This window comes from Schistocerca americana, chromosome 5 (assembly GCF_021461395.2).
Source record: "Schistocerca americana isolate TAMUIC-IGC-003095 chromosome 5, iqSchAmer2.1, whole genome shotgun sequence".
Lineage (NCBI taxonomy): Eukaryota > Metazoa > Arthropoda > Insecta > Orthoptera > Acrididae > Schistocerca > Schistocerca americana.
In genome coordinates, this window is record NC_060123.1 from 474,065,903 (window position 1) to 474,089,368 (window position 23,466).

Consider the following 23,466-nt stretch of genomic DNA (forward strand, 5'->3'; position numbering starts at 1 on the left):
ACGGCAGTCGCAATCGACCAAGTCGTAAGATCAACATCCGAAACACGTAGGTGTCGTCTGCTGCACAGGACGTTGATCGACAATGACAGCCATGTGCTACGATACCCTTGTGGCTACACTTCCATCAGATCTGCCACAGCCCGCCGTCTATCCTGCGTCATAGAGCGGTCAAGGTTCGGAGTTGAACATTGTGTGACGAGACAGGAACGTCCAACATCTTGTCGCCACTTGTGGTTTTAATGTACTGCAGTCACTTTGCATAATCGCTGACGAAGCAGTGTGGTCGTATACGGGCGCGGGTCCATAACAGTATGCTTTTTGTCAAAGCCGCTTATGTCAGTGGATGCCCATACTTCTGGTCTGTATCACCCCAATAATGATTTTCCCTCTCGTCCCTGAGCGCCTTATATGCTTCCTTTACAGCGTAAATTGGCTGCAACGTCACCAGAAGGCACTGAGTGTCGTGGTGGACGTTGGTGAAAATGCTTTGGCTTATCATTTTATATTAGTTGTGCGATCAATGATTTAGATTTTACCAATAACGTTTAATAGGTTTCACACATATATTTCGAAATAGTGTTAAGGAAACATTTTACACCTAAATACTAATGTTTAAATAATTCCCCACATATATGTAGGAATAGTGTTAATTATACATTTTGTTCTGCACAGTTTCAAATTAAGGCAGTTCTCACTTCAACTCGTATGCGTAATTTTAGGGTCGACGTAGTGTCATTTCCAACCCGTTCACTTTTTGCTGTCCGCCCCCAGTAGCTGAGTGGTCAGCGCGACAGAATGTCAATCCTAAGGGCCCAGGTTCGTTTCCCGGCTGGGTTGGAGTTTTTCTCCGCTCAGGGAGTGGGTGTTGCGTTGTCCTAATCATCATCATTTGAACTCCATCGACGCGCAAGTCGCCGAAGTGAAGTGGCGTCAAATCGAAAGACTTGCACCAGGCGAACGGTCTACATGATGGAGGCCCTAGTCACACGACGTTTATTTACTTTTTGCTGAAGTTCGTATCCCTAGTTTTCAAGCGGTGTAATTCAGAATGTTTCGGGAAAATAGTTTCTGTGCAAGCATCTGTCGACGGTTGCCATTAAAAATAGATACGTTTTGCAGGATCATCAACGATGGAACAGTTTAACATATGTTCAGTCATTATTCCATTCTACTTTCGATCTTTTATGATATTTTCTGTTTACAATGTAGCAGTCTACAGTGGTTTCCGCATTTCTTATTTCATAAAACAATTTAAGTTTATTACATGAAACTATCCTGTCCAGTCACAAAGCCGGCCGCTGTGGCAGAGCGATTCTAGGCGCTTCAGTCTGGAACCGCGCGACCGCTACGGTCGCAGTTTCGAATCCTGCCTCAGGCATGGATGTGTGTGAAGTCCTTAGCTTAGTTAGATTTAAGTATATCTAAGTTTTAGGGGTCTGATGACGTCAGATGTTAAGTACCATAGTGCTCAGAGCCATTTGAACCATCTGAACCAGTCACAATGTGACCACCTTTAGCAGCGCTGACCTCTGATAGACGTTCAAGAAGAGAGTCATCGAGGTTATGGAAGGTACCGACAGGGGTTTGGAGCAATGCCGTCTCTAGTACGTGTCCAGCTGCGCTAAGTTTCTCGGCTGAGGATTCATGGACCAAGGAGCTCGATCGAGGTGGTTCCATAGAACTTCCAGTGGGTTTGAATTCGGGGGGTCTGGTTGTGGTGTCACCGCCAGACACCACACTTGCTAGGTGGTAGCCTTTAAATCGGCCGCGTCCGGTAGTATACGTCGGACCCGCGTGTCGCCACTGTCAGTGATTGCAGACCGAGCGCCACCACACGGCAGGTCTAGAGAGACGTACTAGCACTCGCCCCAGTTGTACAGCAGACTTTGCTAGCGAAGCTACACTGACAAATTACGCTCTCATTTGCCGAGACGATTGTTAGAATAGCCTTCAGCTACGTCATTTGCTACGACCTAGCAAGGCGCCATAGCATTTGATATTTATCGTGTGAAGCATGTACAACCAAGAGCGATGTTCTCCAATTGTGGATTAAAGTTAAGTATTACATCAACTACGTACTTTATTTGCTACTAAAAATTCCCTTAACCTCACGCCAGTCTGCGTGTAATTAAACGCGTGCATTTCGGCCTCCTCTAGCAACACGGTGTTGGCTCTTCTGCCAACACAGCACTGGTGGCCAGGGGAGTACGGTAAACTCGACCTGGTATGCCTCGAACCACGCACGTATTCAGATAATTGTGTGACACGTTGAATTGTCTGCTGATAAATATCTTCGTGGTGAGGAAAAAAAAAAACTGGAAAACATTCCCCAGTTCATAACGCTTCTTTTTTGTTTTAGTTACTTTTCCAGACTCTGCACTTTGTACACGCCAACGGCCATCTGTTCCATGGATCATAAAGCGTGATTTCACTGAAAATATCACCTGTCGACACTCAGTGGACGTTCAGTTCCGGTACTGGTGTGCAAATTCCAGCCGCTGTCGCCGAAGAACAGCAGTCGGCACCGGTGCATGAACGAGCCGCCTATTGCGGAGTCCCATACGTAGCGACGATCGCTGAACGCTCGTTGAGGAGACCCTGTCGGCAGCTCTTTGGTTCATCTGGACAGGTTAGATAATCAACAGTTTCAAGTCTATTCGCCCTTACACAACTATGTAGCCGTCGTTCACCTTTGTCGCTTATGGCCAGTGATGCACAAAAATTGCCCTGGCGCCAGTTTTGTACAGCACCATTTTTACATGCACGGTGTAGTTTCATCACAGCGGCACGCGACAGTTTTTAAACTTAGCCACTTCGGAAACGCTTCCACCTTTGAACCTAAAGGCAATGACCGTGGTCTCGTGGACGGCAGATAAATCGCTCCTTTTCCGCCATATGCAGAGTTTTCTGTGTCCTCCCGACATGCGTTATATACCCATCACTGCTGCTGCTGCCTCCTGCCTTTCTGTGAGTGGTTATTACGCACTGACGTCGAACATACTCGGTAGTCACATTAATGTGACTGGACCGCGGGGTGAGGGCATTTGAATGTGAACATGAGTCTTAAATTTTTTTTTCAATGACATATATGTCACAGTTATCTGAATATGCAACAGTTAAATTTTACCTGCTCTGAAAAAAATTTTCATCGTTGTAAAATTATTTGAAGAAATGTAATTAAAAAATTCGGCGGTTCTGTAGATAAGGACAGGGGTCAAGAATTTTGCTTTTATATTGGAACCTATTTTAACTTAAATTGTAACCATTGTTGAATCAATCGTTAAGTTTCAAGAACTGAACTTTATCAGTTGGAAAATCGTCAGTTTTTAAAAAAGAGTGGTCAGATATTAAGTGTGTAGCTACTTTAAAACATCTGCTAAGAATTAAGCATCCCAACAGCGACAAAAAACTAGAAAAATGTTGATCTGTAACTCAGAAATTGTATCAGATCTGTTGATTGTAGGTTAGGACTCAGAAAACTCAACAAAAAAATCTAGTGATCCGTAAAGCAGTGTTTAATACGTATATAACCATGTACAAAAAATATGTTCAAATGTGTGTGAAATCTTATGGTACATAACTGCTAAGGTCATCAGTTCCTAAGCTTACACACTACTTAACCGAAATCATCCTAAGGATAAACACACACACCCACGCCCGAGGGAGGACTCGAAACTCCGTCGGGACCAGCCACACAGTACATGACTGCAGTGCCCTAGACCGCTCGGCTAATCCCACGCGGCAGACCATGTACAAATTATGAAAGTATTTGTGTCCTTCTCGTGACAGTTTTTCGTGTCGTTACTAAAATGTAAACCATGTAATACTTCTTGTCCTTTATAAATTATGTTGGTTGGTGTAAATAATACCTTAATGGTTTACACTAATATTTGCTTACGGTTCATTCAGAAAATGGGAAAACGATGGCAGCGGAGCGTATGAGAAAACATCGAGAAAAGGTGCAAGAAGAAGCCAGCAAACGCAAATCCCATAAAAAAGTAGCAGCATAAATAAAGAAGGGAAATGATGTATGTAAAGGCATTCTCCCGTGAAAATTTTTTAACTGTACATATTAAGAACAAAGCTGAAAGGAAGAGAAAGTACAGGCATAATCTAAAATTTGTACCGAACGAAAATGAGCTAAAGATCTGAGCTTTCCAGATGGAACGATACAAGTGTCTTCGTTCCCTTGGAAACATGTTTCTCAGTAAAGAAAGTGCTTTCTACCAGCTCCTCAAACAAACAGCAGCCAAAAATAATACTGATGGGACAAGCCAAGCAGAGTACCTGAGTACACAGGAAAACTACTTCTTGTAAATTTACAGGTGACAATCTGCTCAAAATATAAAACTTTTTCAGAAGTGATAAAATCAGTAGGCAATTGCCTTTTACGGAGTCTGTTGTAGACTCGGAAACTGACAAAAGAGTTAGCTTGCAGAAACGTTACGTGAATATGACAATAAAAGAAGTTGTTTTTCTTTATTTTTAAGAAGGAACATCTAGATACCGAAATTAAGTTTCTCAACTTACAGCCAGTGTACATTCTCTCATTAAACATTTTCTGAGATAACAATTATACTTTGAAGACGTGCAGATATATAACTCCAAGAAGTTACTGGGTAAGAGCCAGCTGTTGAAAAGATCATGCCAAGACTATTTATCTTCCTGGAGATTCAACTGCAAACTGCAAGAAATAAAGCAGACAAGTACAGATATGCTGCAGTTGTATAGAGGGCTTTTGAAAAAAACTGTTAAATACTGAGTATGTGTACGAGAACTGTAGGGGGCTCAACGAAGTTTTTCAGAGTTGATGAGAAGGATGTGTCCAACAATGAGTCTGAACAAGGCGTTTCTATTGACGAAAATCCGAACATCAAACACCATAGAAATTTGGACATTTTTTAAAGTTGGTGGATAGTAATCTCCGTAGTTTTTTTATTAGTGGTTTTTTTAAAATGAAAATAACTAAGTAGTCAGACTCTAAGACAATACTGTATTGAGATTTATCTTTTTTACGGGTGACAAAAGTGTACTCCAAAGTTATTTAAATAGGAAGTAAGGTCCAAATACAAAACTACTGATCCATCTATAAATTAATAGAATAAAATTACTTTTAACTTATAAAAACAGATTATAATTTACATGAGACCCATCTGTGACAATACATTGTCGCATCTGTGACAGTCTTCGACTGCAATTTTTATACGTAAATGTTGCAAGTAAAAATGTTACATTTATTAATATTTTATGATGTGGAGAACTGTTGAAATATTCATTTGGATTTGCAGTTCCTTGTGTTGACCGTGTTTGCAGTTAATATTGTAGGATGTGAGGTCCGCCAGTAATGGAAAACACTAAGAAAAAACGATGTTCTGCATAACTGGCGGACCTCACATCCTACAATGTTTTAATAATGTAAATTAAATGTCTTCAGCAGAAAATAAGTGCATGTGCATAATTGACAGAGGTGTTGTGGAAAGATGGTGAGCATTCAGTGCTGTCGGGCCGGTGACAGCGTTTTAAAGATGATTAACAACTCACTTCGTAAACTTGTGATTTTTAGATTTAAAATGAAAGTAAAACAACTGTTCATAGATCATCAATCCGTCTTTAATTTATATCTGTTTATCCTCTTTCGCACATTACGTGTCGATAATCGGAAACCGTAATGCCACTGTGCCACCAGTGACTGTGGAATCTACCCCTCCCCCCCCCCCCTCCAACGTGTATAGAGCTTCATTAGTTCTGCAGCTCATTTCTCTCTCTAGTGTCAGGGCCGAGGCTTTCTTCACTAATTAATTCCTTATATTGTCTGTACCTGACTCGGCTTCCAAATACTTCTTCCTAAGCCCCCAAAATTAGTCAAGAAAATTCGTGCTAGTGCAGCATACCTTTGCTCTTAAACTATTCATACAGTAGGTCAATTTCTTTTTCAGAAATCTCGACGAGATATTGAGTTTAAAAAAACGAAATGACATTAATGTTAGTACTGAATCACAGTTTAATAACCGTTATTCGAATCATTAGTCATAATCTAGAATGAAATTTTCACTCTACAGCGGAGTGTGCGCTGATACGAAACTTTATGGCAAATTAAAAATGTGTGCCGGACCGAGACTCGAACTCGGAACCTTTGCCTTTGCGGGCAAGTGCTCTACCAACATTTTTTTTTTTTTTTACTCATTTTGTTAGATTTTGTTCGTTGCATCTGATCGGGCCGGACGTCGTAAGACATCCGTTTAAGTTCGTTGTTGATCGATTAACTCAGTTTTTTTTATTACAGAGGGAGCTAACCCTCTGACCGAACACGCTGAGCTACCATGCCGGCTTAGCCACAGCCTGGGGCTAAGCCATGTCTCCGCAATATCCTTTCTTTCAGGAGTGCTGGTTCTGCATGGTTCGCAGGAGAGCTTCTCTAAAGTCTGGAAGGTAGAAGACGAGGTACTGGCAGAAGTAAAGCTGTGAGGACGGGGCGTGAGTCGTGCTTGGGTAGCTCAGTTGGTAGAGCACTTTCCCGCGAAAGGCAAAGGTCCCTAGTTCGAGTCTCGGTCCGGCACACAGTTTTAATCTCCCAGGAAGTTTCATTAGTCATAATGTCCTCAAATTTCGGAAATTTCCAGCAGATGGTCAAATTTTACTACTTCTGTCAGGAAAGCAGTTTGTAATGACTCATACTGATCGGTTTTTGTTCTGTGGAATGTTCAAGCCTTGTACCATACCATTACTGTGTATTACAAACTAGTTAGTTCAAGTGATCCATTTCTGGCTATATCTTTATTCTCTATAATACTGTATAATTTAACTTAACGTATAGCGAGTAGTCTTAAGATTTAATTTAATTCTTACATGCATTAGTAAATTTCTCCTAGCTCTAGTTCAATGACCATTGGTTCGTTTGTTCATGGAGTAATTAACAATGAATGTTTTCTTCGAAAGTACAGTGCAGTTGGATACACACACACACACACACACACACACACACACACACACACACACACACTCAAGCACGCACACACAGTATAAGGAGCAGCTAAGGTGCACATAATTTACTTAGCAGCCTGTCTGCTATTTAAGTCGTTCTAATGACCTAATTCCCCTAAAGAACTCACGAAAACATTTTGAATGCTGCTAACATTCAAAATGTTTTCGTGAGAGCGTCTGGGGTAAGTACGTTATTAGAACGATCGTAGAGAGCAGATAGGCTGCTAAAAACATTTCTCTCATTTGCGTTAGACACATCAATTTTTCGGGGTCGGTGCTCGTCTCCGAGCATCCACCTTTCCTTACATAGTAATACGTACCGGTTCAAATCTTCTCCCAAGCGAGCACTCCTCAGTTACTTCACAGCCGAAGGCTTTCTCTATTTTAGAGGGTGACGAAGTTCTCCTACGTCGGAGGAAAAAAGAAAAATATCGGGAATGCAAAGCAACGGGATAAACGAATGGCATCTCTGTGTCGCAAGCGAGGCGACACGCTCCAGCCCGAGACGCCGCGTTCAATAGCCGCCAGCAATGGGATTCTTCTCGTCGTATCGGCTGGAGCGAGCGGCGAAATGGGGTCCTAAGTGCCAGTGTTGAAAGCTCCCTTCTCTCTGTGACAGAATAAAATCTGAGGCATCCCGATTGTTCTGCTGATATAACTGTACTCTCGTAGTGATACGCAATGTGTAAAGATTCACCGTTTATCGCCTTTGCCCTTCACGATTTACAATCACATTCATGTAATTTACTAATCTATTTCACTGAACTCTTCAACTCACATATTTTATTTTATTTCGTATCCATCCCTTATTCTGAACATGTTACTAGATTTTAGTTATATGAATGCTGCTACTCTGACAAAATCCGCATGTGAGTTGAACTTGTGCTTTTTATTGTATTTTTTGTTTTGTTTTCCATTCTTCATGCAGAACTTCTAATCGGAGGTATTTGTGCCTGTATCTAATACGGTTGTGATGAATTCTTAATAGGGACGCTATTGAATGTTGTTTTTTCTTACCCTGCTGTGTTGGTAATGGCATGCTGAAACCATGACATACTGGTAATCCTTGGCGCGACGTAGTAGGATAACGCCGGAGGTGCTTAAATTAACTATCAGCTGAAAATGGTTCAAATGGCTCTGAGCACTATGGGACTCAACTGCTGTGGTCATAAGTCCCCTAGAACATAGAACTACTTAAACCTAACTAACCTAAGGACAGCACACAACACCCAGCCATCACGAGGCAGAGAAAATCCCTGACCCCGCCGGGAATCGAACCCGGGAACCCGGGCGTGGGAAGCGAGAACGCTACCGCACGACCACGAGATGCGGGCAACTAACAGCTGTTAATGAAAGAAACAGCTTCAAAGAGGAAAATTTCTGCTTTCAGTATATTAATAGCGGCTGTGGCCACGTACACTAATATTTTGGTCTGTGAAACATTCTTCTCGAAGTTAACAATGTAACCAGATGAGAATATTCCATTTCCTTATTGTATTGATTAAAAACAGTCTTGGTTGCAATTTTAGTTTTTTTCTTTTAATTTTCAACGACGCGTTTCGCTTTATTTAGGCACCTTCAGGTTATTTTTTCTAGATGGGCGCGAGAGGCACCAAGATCTGCATAACGCGTTCCCGTTCACAGGAGCGAGTAACAGTAAGATGGGGGCTCAGGTAGTCCTCTCTGGAATTCTGGTGAAGAATGAATAATAGATCAATACTAGGTAATTTTTTAAAGTAGTGTCCCTTATTCCTAATATTGCGGTAAAGAAAATATTTTCTGTATACAGTGCCGCACAGCTTTGGTATACTTACAGGACGGCATCACAAAACCACTAGAAGCTGCTGCGATATGAACTTATTAACAAGCAGTCTGTTTTGGTCAAGCTACCATTTTCAAATCACGGAAAGCTTTTTTCTGTGGTGTCAAATGTGTAATGCTTTTAGATTTAGTACGTGACATACATATGTTTCTACTATAGGCAATCTATAATTTGTCAATATCGTACATAAACTACAAGAAAGAGGCAGTATATGGCACTGTTAACTATACTATCTGGCCAATATCGTACAATAAACTGTTCATAAACCTTCAGTTTGAGCTTTATGGAATGTTAATTCATATCTTGAAGATGGTCACTTGACTGAAAGTAGTTGTCTGTGAATAAATATACGTTGCAACTAGTTTCTTGTTGGTTCCCTGATGCCTTCTTCTAAATGAAAATATTTGCTAACATACCCTCTCAAATATGGTTTAAAAACGTAGGATAAGATCGGTGTATTGACTTTCTTCGTGTAATCGTTAAAGTACATAACTTCTGATTACGTCAAAGGAATATACCCTAAAATGTGCTCAAAAGTGAATGAAATGTGATAAAAAAGAGAGTATAATTTTAAAAAAATAAAATGTGGAAGCATGCTAGACTCATAACCCAGAGGTCAATGGATTGTAGCCAAACTCAGCTACCATTGAAACTGGAAGGAAGCTGCTTCCGGTGATAGTAAGCAGCCGAGCATGGAAGATTCAATTATTTCCACCTGGTGAATCCTTTGTATGTTGGCATTACAGACCACTGTAACAAAACCAGACCAATATAAAAAGAAAAATTGTAGAACATGATGTAGTTCATAGATCAGCAGTGCTGTAGGACGTATTTTAACTCTACAGCGGTATGTACTCTCATCTGAAACTACCTGCTATATTAAAACAGTCTGCCGCACCGGGACTCGAACCTGGGACCGTTGCCTTTCGAAGGTAAGTTCTCTTTCGCTTTCCTTTTTTCTCTCAGATTCTTCATTGTTTTTCGCCAGTGATTCTGTGCATATGTCACAAACCGTCCTCCAAATTCCATCGATGAGAACTTCTCTCAGTTTTTATTACAAAAGGAGGCCAACATAGTGAGCAAACCCACTGAGCTACTGTGCTGGTACTAAATTATCCAGGCACATCTTTCAAAACTACTCTCAAAAAATGGCTCTGAGCACTATGGGACTTAACTTCTGAGGTCATCGGTCCCCTAGAACTTAGAACTAGTTAAACCTAACTAACCTAAGGACATCACACACATCCATGCCCGAGGCATGATTCGAACCCGCGACCGTAGCGGTCGCGCGGTTACAGACTGTAGCGCCTAGAACCTCTCGGCCACCCAGGCCGGCCAAAACTACTCTCACGTTCTACCTCAAGACTGGGAAAAGTGCCACATTGGCTCAAATTTATTACTAGCAATCTCAATAGTGAAATGCAGACAATTTTGTTGATCGTTTACCACACACACCAATATCTCTTCTGTAGCTATATTGTCTGGTACAAGTTCTCAGTACTGTAATCTCACTGCAGTAATCAACTGCCACAGAATTTCGCAAGTACATCCACCTCTGCGCATTGATGTGACCATCTATATCACCGAAAGCGAAAATGCTTCTGTAGTATATCAGCAGAGCAGCTATGGTGGGTGTCTGCCTGTAAACCTGGCATGCATAAATATGGCCGCCCAGCCACCAAGAGGCATCAAATGGGCCATCACCGGGCATTGACGGGCGGGCATCAGGACTACGGTTCGCTACCCGGATGCCATCGCTCCCATCACCTGGAGCTGCCAAGATAGGCTACCACCAGGCCCTGCCGCGCGGCATAGTTCTGCGAGCGTGCAGCGCCACCAACCGCACAGCTGTGCCGCTAGCTAGGATCGTGTATTAGGCAAGGTTGCTCTGCTGCCGAGACGTGCTGTGCCATGGACGCCACAGACGACAACACAACAATACATCACTGCTGACGAGCCTAGATTTGGAGGCTACCTCCTGCTTGCTGGATGTGAGCACAAGATCTCTCATGTAGACTGAACCTAAAAAATAATAAGTAAGTCGAGGTGGCGAAGTGCTTAACAAATTGGACTTGCGTTCGGGAGGGCGACGGTTCACATCCGCTTCTGGTCATCCAGATTCTTTTTCTGTAATTTCCCTAAATCGCTCCAAGAAAAAGCCGGGAGGATTCTTTTAAAAGGGTACGGCCGATTTCCTTCACCTCCCTTAAAATAGTACGAGCCTCTGTTCCATGTCTATTGACCTCGATGTTTGCGGAACATTGAATCCTAATCTTCCCTCCTTCTTCCTGATAAATAAATCAACTGTTCAGAAACCGAATATGACATGATTTGCCTACTCACTAGACAATTCTAAGCCGTTAAAGTTCTATGCAAACTGCTGCTTTTTGCCAGAACTTTTCAAAAGTTTATTTCCAACAGATGCTGTGAAACAGTTGCCATAATGGGAAAACCACTCTCCCTTAAGCCTGCATAGAAGGCCCTTACCACAACCTGTTTAGGAACATTCAAAGATCAAGGCTGGATAAGCCCCCTTCCCAAGGACCCAAGCGTATTGAAAACTGGTTCTGGCATCAAAAATAGCCAATTGGTGTTGTCAGAAATTCCGAGGACCGTTCAGTAAGTAATGCAACACTTGTCTTTCTCTGTCAGTTTCAGCCGAAATAACGAAGAATTTGTCTTGGAAAGTAGTGGGATATTGCTGCTACAGTCCCTATAGTTTCATAAAGTTCTGATGCGAGACAGCTCTATGTGTAGCCTTCAAAATGGCGTCTGAAATGAAGGTGCGTCCCAAGCAGAGAGCTTCACTGAATTTCCTTTGGAGGAAAATCAGAACATGGCAGTTATTCATAGGTGTTCGCATAACGTATATAGAGACATAGCAGTGAACAGAAGCATGATGTCTCATAGGGCGAGGCGTCTGTCATAATCGCAGGAAGGTCGTGTGGAACTGTCCGAGCACAAGCCTACCGACGAGCCACACACAGGTGCATCGCCTGCAGTGTTGGACCGTGTGGACACTGAAGGGATTGTTCTGTTTGATGTCCTCCATCATGGTGCAACGATCACTCTGAAGGGTTTTCTACTACCCTACGTAAACTGAAGAAACGACTTTAGTGTGTTCGTCGCCACAAAGATGCAAACGACCTTCTCCTTGTCCATGAAAACGCAAGGCGTCACACACTGGGCCCTTAGGAGGAGCACACAAAACTTCAGAGTAGTGTTTAGTCTGATCCACCCTACAGCCCGGATGTCGCACCTTCCGACTTCCATCTGGTTGACCCAATGAAGAATGCACTCAGCAGGAAGCAGTAGGCAGATGATTCAAATGGTTCGAATGGCTCCGAGCACTATGGGACTTAGAACTACTTAAACCTAACTAACCTAAGGACATCACACACATCCATGCCCGATGCAGGATTCGAACCTGCGACTATAGCAGCCGCGTGGTTCCGGACTGAAGTTCCTAGAACCGCTGGGCCACAGCGGCCGGCCTAGGCAGATGATCAGAGGATTATTGATCGATCAACATTTTGGCTCCGACGTCGACCAGCAGAGTGACAGTATGCGGGCATTCGGGCCCTCCCAGAAAGAAGGTGTAAGGCCGTCCATAGAACGGAGGTCGTTTTGAAAAATAGGGTCTACTAGCTAAAAATAATGGGCAATAATATGATGTATTGGAGTCGTAGGTAAAACAAAAGTGCTTTCAGAAAAAGAGGTGTTGCCTTACATACACAACGTCCCTCGTGCATTACACATCCGTCTGTGATTTGCGTATATTATTTTTCGTGTAGTACCATATTTTTAACTGTAAGTGTATTGTATTTCCTGAGCCTAATAGCTGATTCTAGCCCAGCACTTACGCAAACAAGCTCGGAGACGCATCTAGTAGCTACACACTGCACAGCGCAACACACCCACTATCGTTTTTCGCCGTATGAATTTGATCCATATCCTGCTCACCCACTTGTCTCGCAAGTTCGGGGATTTTGCGCTAAACTGTACGAGCACGTTGTGAAAGAGACGAACTAGGATATAAAAGCAACTGAAATCGTGTCATTAGCTGTTCTTGCAGAGAATGATTAGTGCATGTCGACAGTTCTGTGGTGACTTGTATCACAGGCACACTTAGAAAATTGGAAATTTGTGGTAAGGACTATGGAACCAAACTGCTGAGGCCATCGGTCCCTAGGCTTACACACTACTTAAACTAAATTCTTACCTCCGACGGGGGCGGGACCCGCCAGACGCCTGAGACGGCGCGGCTCAATGCTACCCCGCTCGGCACACACTTCAACACCGTCCAAGGTGATTAAGTGGCACGCGTACTGGTTTCGTACTGGGGACGACGATAGTTGAAATCACTGTCTGTCCATCCAGACTTAAGACGTTTCAAAAAACTGCTTAAGGAAAATTCCTGGATAGGTTTCTTTAATAAGCAAACGGTTGATTTCCTTTCCCACCCTACTCCTAATCCAAGTAAGTGCGCTGTCCCGAATGTTCTCGTTGTGCAACAGATGTTACACTCTAGTCTTCCTTTTTTCACTGAAAACTGAACGAGAGTTTTTTAGGGAAAGACAATACATTTTATCGGGAAAAACTTTGAACAGAAATCAATTACTATTATGTAAAATTGCTTACGCATACAAACTATGATTCTACAATCACTGTTTTTCTGTCTGTATATGTAGGCCAACCTCTGGAACTCTCTCGCTGTCTTGATACGGTCTTCATTGATAGAGTGATTCATGAGGAAGTTTTATGTAAATAATCTATTATCTCTATGCTAGACAAGTCTTCCCGGCCATAGACACTTACGGCATCCAGTGCCAGCCGAGGCGGGCAGCTACTTTTGTTATAATGACAGCAGAGAAATAAAACTGTCAGAGGAGACCACAGTAAAATACTGAAATATTGATCTCATTTCCTCAAACAGCTATACAACAACACAGAGCTCTCATATTCCGAATGCAGCTCGCCGTTAACTAAAATAACATTGAAAATACACACAATAATGTAAGGCACGACCATAACCTGTCCAAAAACAGGTGCTACGTCAAAATTTTAATTTGAGACACAGTGATACGATTATATGACATTCTGTAAGGTTGACCAAGGATGCTACCAAACGTGGTACACCATAGCGTTATGTACATCATAGTCAGTATGTGCAAATGATGCACTAATGACATACGTCGTCTTTGTCAGTATGAAAAGGCTTGTTGTAACCCGTAAATTCCTCAGAAGCCATCCATGACGTACATAATCTCAATATGGACAATGCATAATGGAAACTAGTTATGACGGTAATCGTATTCACTGAGAGTGTGTAATTGCTAATCACTCCAGAATGAGGTACTGGCAGAAGTAAACCTGTGAGGACGGGGCCTGAGTCGTGCTTGGGTAGCTCAGATGGTAAAGCACTTGCCCGCTAAAGGCAAAGGTCCTGAGTTCTAGTCTTGGTCCGGGACACAGTTTTAATCTGCCAGGAAGTTTCAGCTTAATTACTCTTCGGCGTAGACATGACACTTTTTAATTCCTTTTTTTTTCAGAATTGCTCTACAAGGAGAGATATTTGCTCGTATACAAGAGGGACAGAAACAGTCTGGAAAGTATGCAAGGGTAATGCAGGTTAGGTTGTGCTGAGAAGTAATCGGAGAGACAAAACATTTAATACGTTGCGCCGTTTCCGAATTAATTAGCACTGAGGTTAGCCCAAAAGGCCGTTGCGCGCGCGCATCCATCGATCCGCCAGTGACGGTCTTTTCGTTTGGTGTCCTAAAACTGAAAAAGAAGGATACAAAAATTAGACCTGGGGCGCTAGTAAGGATCGAATCCGGCCCGAACACTGGACGGTCTCCTACGCTATCATCTATGCTATGAGAAGAATTGAAACTAATTGTACGTGGCGGTAAGCTTGAATTTCCCCGCGCAAAGGCCTTATTTCCTAACTTCAACTACAATTAACTCGGAAACGGCACAATGCGTGCAATCTTTTTCTCAACGATTACTTCTCATTGCAACCTAACCTGCAAGATCTTTACAACCTTTTCAGACCAGTCTACATATTTATTAGTAGCCCATCAGCTCAGGAGACCGGGAAATTAGACAGATCTGAACCCAATCCGCGCGATATATTAACAACTGTTGGTCTGGAACAACGGTTGGTGTGACTGCGGTTCTTGGGCAGTATCCCACACTATTTTAGGCAAATACTTCTCTGGTCGCCAATCTGTGCCTTAGAAAATGTAACACACAATCAGTTTATGCGATTCTCAAATTGATGGTGCGGTGCACACGATTTTCCTCTTCTATGCTAACCATTGTAGAGATAAAAACCTACCATACCAACGTAAGCCAGGATAAATGCTAGTAACGCGAGGAAATTTTACAAGAAGAAATGGCTGTTACAGTAGCAATCGTGTTCCCACTCTCACCTCAGGTCTGGGTCCCTACCGTGTTTGCCCTACGCATCCAGACACTGTGTGGTGGAGCCCAGAACGTACGGCTAGGTACATAGGTGACATACTTCAGCGCCAGTTTTTTTGAACGATCCAAAACCTGACGCTATCGACGACAGCCTGCGTCAGAGTGGGGTGGAGAGCTTGCACCGGCTAGTTTTACTGCCTCGATATCCATCAGTAAAACTTATTCCCTGTGCTGACCTCTCCTATCGCTTCCTATGCGGCGGGGCGGAGGCGACTTCTCTTAGGTTGTCCATTCTGGAGTCGCGCAACTCGAGAACAACTACTAAAAAGGTCTTTCTCTGCGCCATCATGGACACGAAGACAATTTGAATTAAAAAGAAGCTTTCAACTTCACGAGCCCACGCCATCTTTTCTTATATAAAATGCTTGGTGGACACCAAAACTAATCTGACAGTAGTATCCGATTATCCCATACATCAGTAACATGTAATTGAGCCCAGAACCCCGAGCAAAATTGATTTTGTGGATAAATTTCCATGTTGAGTTTTCCAACTCATTTACACTACTGACCATTAAAATTGCTACACCACGAAGATGACGTGCCACAGACGCGAAATTTAACCGAGAGGAAGAATATGCTGTGATATGCAAATGACTAGCTTTTCAGAGCGTTTACACAAGACGGCGCCGGTGGCGACACCTACAACGTGCTGACATGAGGAAAGTTTCCAACCGATTTCTCATACACAATCAGCAGTTGACCGGCGTTGCCTGGTGAAACGTTGTTGTGATGCCTCGTGTAAGGAGGAGAAATGCGTACCATCACGTTTCCGACTTTGATAAATGTCGGATTGTAGCCTATCGCGATTGCGGTTTATCGTATCGCGACATTACTGCTCGCGTTGATCGAGATCCAATGACTGTTAGCAGAATATGGGATCGGTGGGTTCAGGAGAGTAATACAGAACGCCGTGCTGGATCCCAACGGCATCGCATCACTAGGAGTCGAGATGACAGGCATCTTATCCGCATGGCTGTAACTGATCGTGCAGCCACGTCTCGATCCCTGAGTCAACAGATGGGGACATTTGCAAGACAACAACCATCTGCACGAACAGTTCGACGACTTTTGCAGCAGCATGGACTATCAGCTCGGAGACCATGGCTGCTGCTACCGTTGGCGCTGCATCACAGACAGGAGCGCCTGCGATGGTGTACTCAACGATGATCATGGGTGCACGAATGGCAAAACGTCATTTTTTCGGATGAATTGAGGGTTCTGTTTACAGCATCATGATGGTCGCATCTGTGTTTGGCGACATCGCGGTGAACGCACATTGGAAGCGTGTATACGTCATCGCGATACTAGTGTATCACACGGCGTGCTGGTATGGGGTACCATTGGTTACACGTCTCGGTCACCTATTGTTCGCATTGACGGCACTTTGAACAGTGGACTTTACATTTCAGATGTGTTACGACCCGTGGCTCTACCCTTCATTCGATCCCTGCGAGAGCCTACATTTCAGCAGGATAATGCACGACTGGATGTTGCAAGTCCTGTACGGGCCTTTCTGGATACAGAAAATGTTCGACTGCTGCCCTGGCCAGCACATTCTCCAGATCTCTCACCAATTGGAAAAGACTGGCCAATGGCGGCCGAGCAACTGGCTCGTCACAATACGCCAGTCACTACTCTTGATGAACTGTGGTACCGTGTTGAAGCTGCATGGGCAGCTGTACCTACACACGCCATCCAAGCTCTGTTAGACTCAATGCCCAGGCGTATCAAGGCCGTCATTACTGCCAGAGGTGGTTGTTCCGGTTACTGATTTCTCAGGATCTATGCACCCAAATTGCGTGAAAATGTAATCACATGTCAGTTCAAGTGTTATATATTTTTCCAATGAATACCCGTTTATCATCCCCATTTCTTCTTGGTGTAGCAATTTCAATGGCCAGTAGTGTTCTATGTCAGCAACCTACTTGTGATTTCGATCACTAGTCTCGTAATTTCTTATAAACATCTGTGATAGGATATTACATCGCTTGAATAATTCTGGCACTCTTTTCTGTTAAAGGCTGGAGGAAAGATTTCGTTAATCCCTCTCTATGCGTGTTTGACACATGTAGGAAAAGTCTCATGTTTATTGCTTTGCTGGATTCTGAAATCGATTCATGAATTACGTAGTGTCTTCCAGATCACAGTTGTCGACATACTTTCACAAGTTTGTGCTACAAATGAGAGACCAAGTTCGCTACAAAACAGTTGCTCCCTAACTTGGAAACGACCGCGAAATCACTGAAAATTTGCCAGTTAAACTTGTCACAATATTATTTTCCACAAGTTTCATTACATTGTGACAAATGCGTTTCACGTAAGAGACGGTGGAAAGACACTAAAAAGTCGTGGGGACCGAGACTGACCGTGAAAAATGTTGTTTACCAGAGGGGACAAGCAGAAGGGGGGAGTATCAAACAACGATCTCTTCCTTCGGAACCCTACAGCTCGTTCAAAGTCCTATTCTGGTCTCCTTTCAACAGAGCGCGCTATTTTACAGCTTGCCGGTACTTAAGACCGCAGAGAGGAGCCTTAGAGGCTCTCGTTTTACTGTGACAATTAATCTCCTCCTTCTATCAACAGTCAGCAATTGTCCCATGAAAGAAAGACGAGTTGCTCGACGAAACATTCGATACTTCAGCAACACTGGCCAAGAATCGCAACTCTGCGAAAGGAAAGCACTGTACGGATGCCGAATTAGGGGTAGTAGTAATAACTGCTTTTTGTTTCTTAGGAGATACTTGTCTGCAGTCATGGTACACACTGAAATCCCACGTCATTGTACCGTAGCGCGACACTACAGGGAAAGCCCCCCCTCCCCCCCCCCCCCCAAATCCAAAAAAAAAGGACCACTGCAACTCTTTCAGTGGGTTGCACCATTCTGCTTTACGGACTAAAAATTCTTTAAGTAACTGTATGTTTTCGATGCGATACTAATAGTTTGTGTGCGGCGATCATTGAGTATTCTGAACATGGGGTGCTATGTAAGTAATATGCGACAAGGTGGGAATTTGGTTCGTACGGAAACGGTGCTCGGATAACTAGGCGTCTTAGCGCTGGTAAACCGGCTGAAAGGAGAAAAACTCGGGAGTTTTATTACGCTGTCCTTCGTGACAACTGAGAACGTGCTCGAGACATCTCTTCGAGATTTATGGATGTTCACAGCGTGGAGACGAAACTCCTGCATCTCAAGTGATTGCAGTTGGATTGTCTTCGTTTGTGTCCCCAGCCACGTTCTATTCTCCAGGATGAGTTAGCGTCTCTGTATCATCTAATTCGGCTTCGAACGTGATCTCAAAGGATATGTGACACTACCATTGGTTCTATAGATGGACGTGAGTGGCCATCCCCACCTGATGTAGTGCGTGAATTTTATCAATATATTGACACTGGAGTGGAATCAGACGGTATACCATCTGCTGATTTTACTTCCCTCCTTAATGGCATTGTTACGCCAGCTTTCCATGAGGACCTTTTGCCAGTTTTTCACCGTGATGAGATATCTGACGTTGTACTTTGTGATGAACCTTGACTGCTCAGAATTTTGGTACTTCAATTGAAATGTTCGATTTCATATAAACTTATGCCCGACCTTAGTTAACATTTATACTTGAAATATACATTCTACATCTAAAGTTAAGTTTGCATATATTTGATGAGAAAGACTCTATTTTTTTGATAATATGATATTATTTTTCATGTCTACCCATTTAGTAACATCAATCTTGAACCACGAAAATTGGTGCCACAATTGTTAACGTAAATAAGTCAAAAACCCGTTTACAGTGAAACTGATATTATTATGCTTTAGTTTTTATGCAAATAAAATGTATGCTTTAATGCTTAATTTTCCTAATATTACCTTAGATAATTCATTCAACAATTATACAAGACAGGATGCTGATAGTTTTATATCGTCAAAATTTACATAGCTTCATTATTATTAGGGGCATAAATCTTTATATATAATTAATTATTTCCAGAAAACATTGTGTAATTTACACCTGAAAAGTAATTTCAGTTACGTGAGTCATAATAAAATTCATCTGAACTACGTCCTGAAGGATTTGGATGTTACGTGCGTAATACTTCTACAAATCTTAGGCACCAAACGCGCCGTAATAGTTTCCGTTGTTATCGAGATTGGCCATTGCAACTATCAAGTTGTTTGTGCTGTGTTGAAAAGTTGCACGATGCCTTGTTTAACAAGTGGTGTTGTAGAAAGTGTCAAAAATTTATAAATAGGAGCACGTTATGTCAAGAAACAACATAATTCCAGCGATTTTTACTGAAACAAAAGACCATGGACCAATTAATTGGAAAGCAAGAACATGAATCTACACCCTAGACAACGCGACAGCCATAGCAACATCAGTAACATTTATCTGCTAATATAATTTCTCTGTCTGTACGAAATTATATAAACGTTGCCGACAGTAGAATAGTTAGTCCAAAGTAGTATACTTACTTTCTGTACGTCTACAAACATTTTGATGGTAAGGGATATGAAACTTTATAGCTTCGCTCTCCTTCCTACAAATTTACGGATTTGGGTTGTCTTCCCAAAAAATTTTATGTTCGCTTTTCGTCTTCGATGGGAAATACGATAACATCTATGGTGAAAAAATATTGCAAGTGGGGCGCATCCCGCCGTCCTTTAAGGTCGGAAAAATTGTTTTAATTCCCAAAGAGACGGGAGGTCTGTAGGTGGATCAGGTCTGACCGATAAAACTGCTCAATTTTCATTAGAAATCGTAGCGCGGAAGGTAAATAGCAGTTTTTCGGTTTTGTTTGCTGGCATTGGCAGGCGTTATCAAAGTTGTCTCCCGCGTCATACTCTCCTAACTCCCGTTGCCGAATGTCGTTATCTCATCTCAATTACTTCCACTCTTCCTGTGTCGGGAGTTTCAGTTTTTATTGATCTTAATCGTATGTTTGACCGAGTTAGTGTATTTCATGTTGCCAGTGTTGACGGCAGTTGATTTTAAAGACGCTCCAAGATGTATTTTCACCTCACTAATCACTCGTATTGAGGCGTCTATTGACGCGAGTGATTGAGTTACTCCCCCCACATGAGTCGAGGTGTCCTACAAGGGAGTCTCACGGAGCGAAATGGCGCAGTGATTACCACACTGGACTCGCATTCGGGAGGACAACGGTTCAAACCCGCGTCCGGCCATACTGATTTAGGTTTTCCGTGATTTCCCTGAGTCGCTTCAGGCCAAGCCGGGATGGTCCCTATGATTAAGCGTGGTTTGAAAGAGCGCGTCCGACTTCCTTCCTCATCCTTACCTAATCCGATGGGACCGATGACCTCGCTGATAGGTCCCCTCCCCAAATCAACCAACCAATGGAGTCCCCTATCTATGTCGTTAATCGTGCTATTTCTGGAATATTTGTTGCGGTCCACAGCTGTTCGATTGGGTGGCTGGTTATTGTTGAAAGAGAAGTTTTTTGTCTGCGTGTATGCTGATGACGTTTTGTTACTACTTCTCCGCACTCACTACAACATACCGGTGCTGAAGTACATTTTGGATATGTTTTGTCGTCTTGTCGGCTACTCAGTGCATGAGTATCTGAAGCGGTTGAGATTCCATGGGTTGTGGCGATACCCGCCATCGATCGTTGGGTGCTATTATTGATCGTTATCCCATTAAACGTGGCTGCGTTAATTTGGGTGTCCGTCATGGTGTGGATTTAAGGTACGATCTTTAAACAGGAGCATCACTCTCTCCCGTTACTTCATAAGGTTCGGACCTTGGAACCTCATGTGCTAAGTAAAAACTATTTTGTTCCACAAATTTTTCTCTTTCCTGTCGTTATGTCTCTAAATTTACAACGATTATCGGACAAGTTTATCGGTGAAACTCTTGTTTTTCGGGTGCGCTATGAGGTCTCTGATTTATTTCTTCGACACACTGTTTTAACGTGTCTTCGCGTCCCTCCCCCCCCCCCCCCCGCCCCACCCCCACTCCAGAATCACTTGCAGCTTGCCTTTTTACACATTCTCCGACCAGCGAGTTTAACTTTTTCTAACAAATGGTAGGATAAATGATAAAATAAGGCATTTTTTGTGTAAGTTTCTAAATGTCAGTTATCTGAGAGCTGATGTTCTTCCCTCCTGCGGCCACAAACATTGGAGTTGGCTCCGCCGGCAATTGGCCTTTCTTGCCAGGACGACGGAAGCGGCAGTCGCCAGTGAGATTCTCCTGCGTACGATCCAAACTTCTTTCCCTAAACGAAGAACAATACCATTATGTGGCTTGTCAGGCATTATGTTCCTTACATGCTGGGAAGCGAATATGACGCGGACCATTGTACTTTTCACCAGTATATGGTTACACCCCACTGGACGTGGCAAAGATACCATACTATCGTGCGCTTTTTGCGAATATCTCGTATTTGATTGTGAAGAAGTTGGGTAATGTGTAGAACCCCCTTCTGTTGAGTGTTTCATTCTTGTTACCTTCATTTTGATAAAACTGAGAAAAAGTGCTTTTGTGGGGTCTCTGTATGCAGAAGGTTGTTGGTTGCACCCTTGTCAAGTGCTTTAAGTTTTTTTAAATATTTATCACAATAACTTAGATCATCGTTTCTGCCTTGTTAAAAAATCATCAGGAGATTGTCAAAAGACTCTGTTTTGAATAAAATAAAAAAAACCAGAGCGGTTAAGGCAACCACACGCGTAAACCAGGTTCGAATCGCGGTGCAGTAAAAGTTTTCACTTGTCACCATTGAATACATTTCAGTGTCCAAATGCAGCTGATGTCAGAAATTATTTCATTTCATAATTAAAGTTTACGGGCTGTCTGTTGTTTTTGCTCTTGAAAACGTCATGAACATGATCACACTTGGCGTCTGACCGAAGTGTTAACCACATGGCACCTTTTTTCGGCTCTCCAGAGTGAATGAGAGATAAACACTGCACATTTTTCGCATAATGTTGGGACAGGTACAAGAAAGTTCATTTCGCGACTATGGCTCCTCCTACAATGAAATTCCCTAAGATACAGTGCTGCAAAATGTCAGATACAGCAAACCTTAGTACTGCTCAGTACTTACTGTAGCACACTCTTGAGCCATCCCGTTACATGCGAGTCACAATGGACTGGGTGACTGGAAATAAAGTAAATCCAGCTGAAATTGCAGTGAATCATTCAACCACGGCGTTGTGTTGCGTTGCTTCTCACAGACACTGAGTATGGCGAACAACAACTACATTCGTATTTGAAGCAACTCTAGCACCCAAAATTCATCTTTTGCCGACCAACTTTTGATTACTGGTTAAGCCCCTAAAGCTGTTCACGATATTAACATTTTGCACACCGAGAAGAAAGGACGTAGATTAGATATTCTGGAAGAATTAGAAATCTTTACATCTTTTCGAAATGATAGCTACATTCAGAAAGAGCAACTACAATTACGTAATAATAACTTCTTCAACGGTAAAAAGCCGTTACTTGACACATTATATGATCAAAAGTATCCCGGCACTTTTATGAAAGTGATTTACAAGTTCGTGGCGCCCTCCATCGGTAAAGCTGGACTTCAATATGGTGTTTCCCCCCCCCCCCCCCCCCCTCATAGCTTTGATGACAGCATCCACTCTCCCCGGCATACGTTCAGTCAGGTGCTGGAAGGTTTCTTGGGAAAAGGCAGCTTATTCTTCACGGAGTGTTGCACTGAGGGGAGGTATCGATGTCTGTCGGTGAGGCCTGTCACGAAATTGGCATTCCGAAACATCTCAAAGTTGTTCTATAGGATTCAAGTCAGGACTCTGTGCAGACTAGTCCATTACAGGGACATTATTGGAGTGTAGCCACTCCGCCACAGGCCGTGCATTAAGAATAGCTGCTCGATCGTGCTGAAAGATGCAATCGCCATCTCCGAATTGCTCTTCAACAGTTGGAAGCAAGGAGGTGCTCAAAACATCAGTGTAGGCCTGTGCTGTGAAAGTGCCATGCAAAACAACAAAAACACGACCGCACCATAACACCACCGCCTCCGAATTTTACTGTTGCATTACACACGCTTGCAGATGACTTTCACCAGGCATTCGCCATACTCACCCCCTGCCATCGGATCACCACATTGTGTACCGTGGTTCGTCACTCCACACAACGTTTTTCAATCGTCCAATGTTTCCGCTCCTTACTCCAACCGAGGTGTCGTTC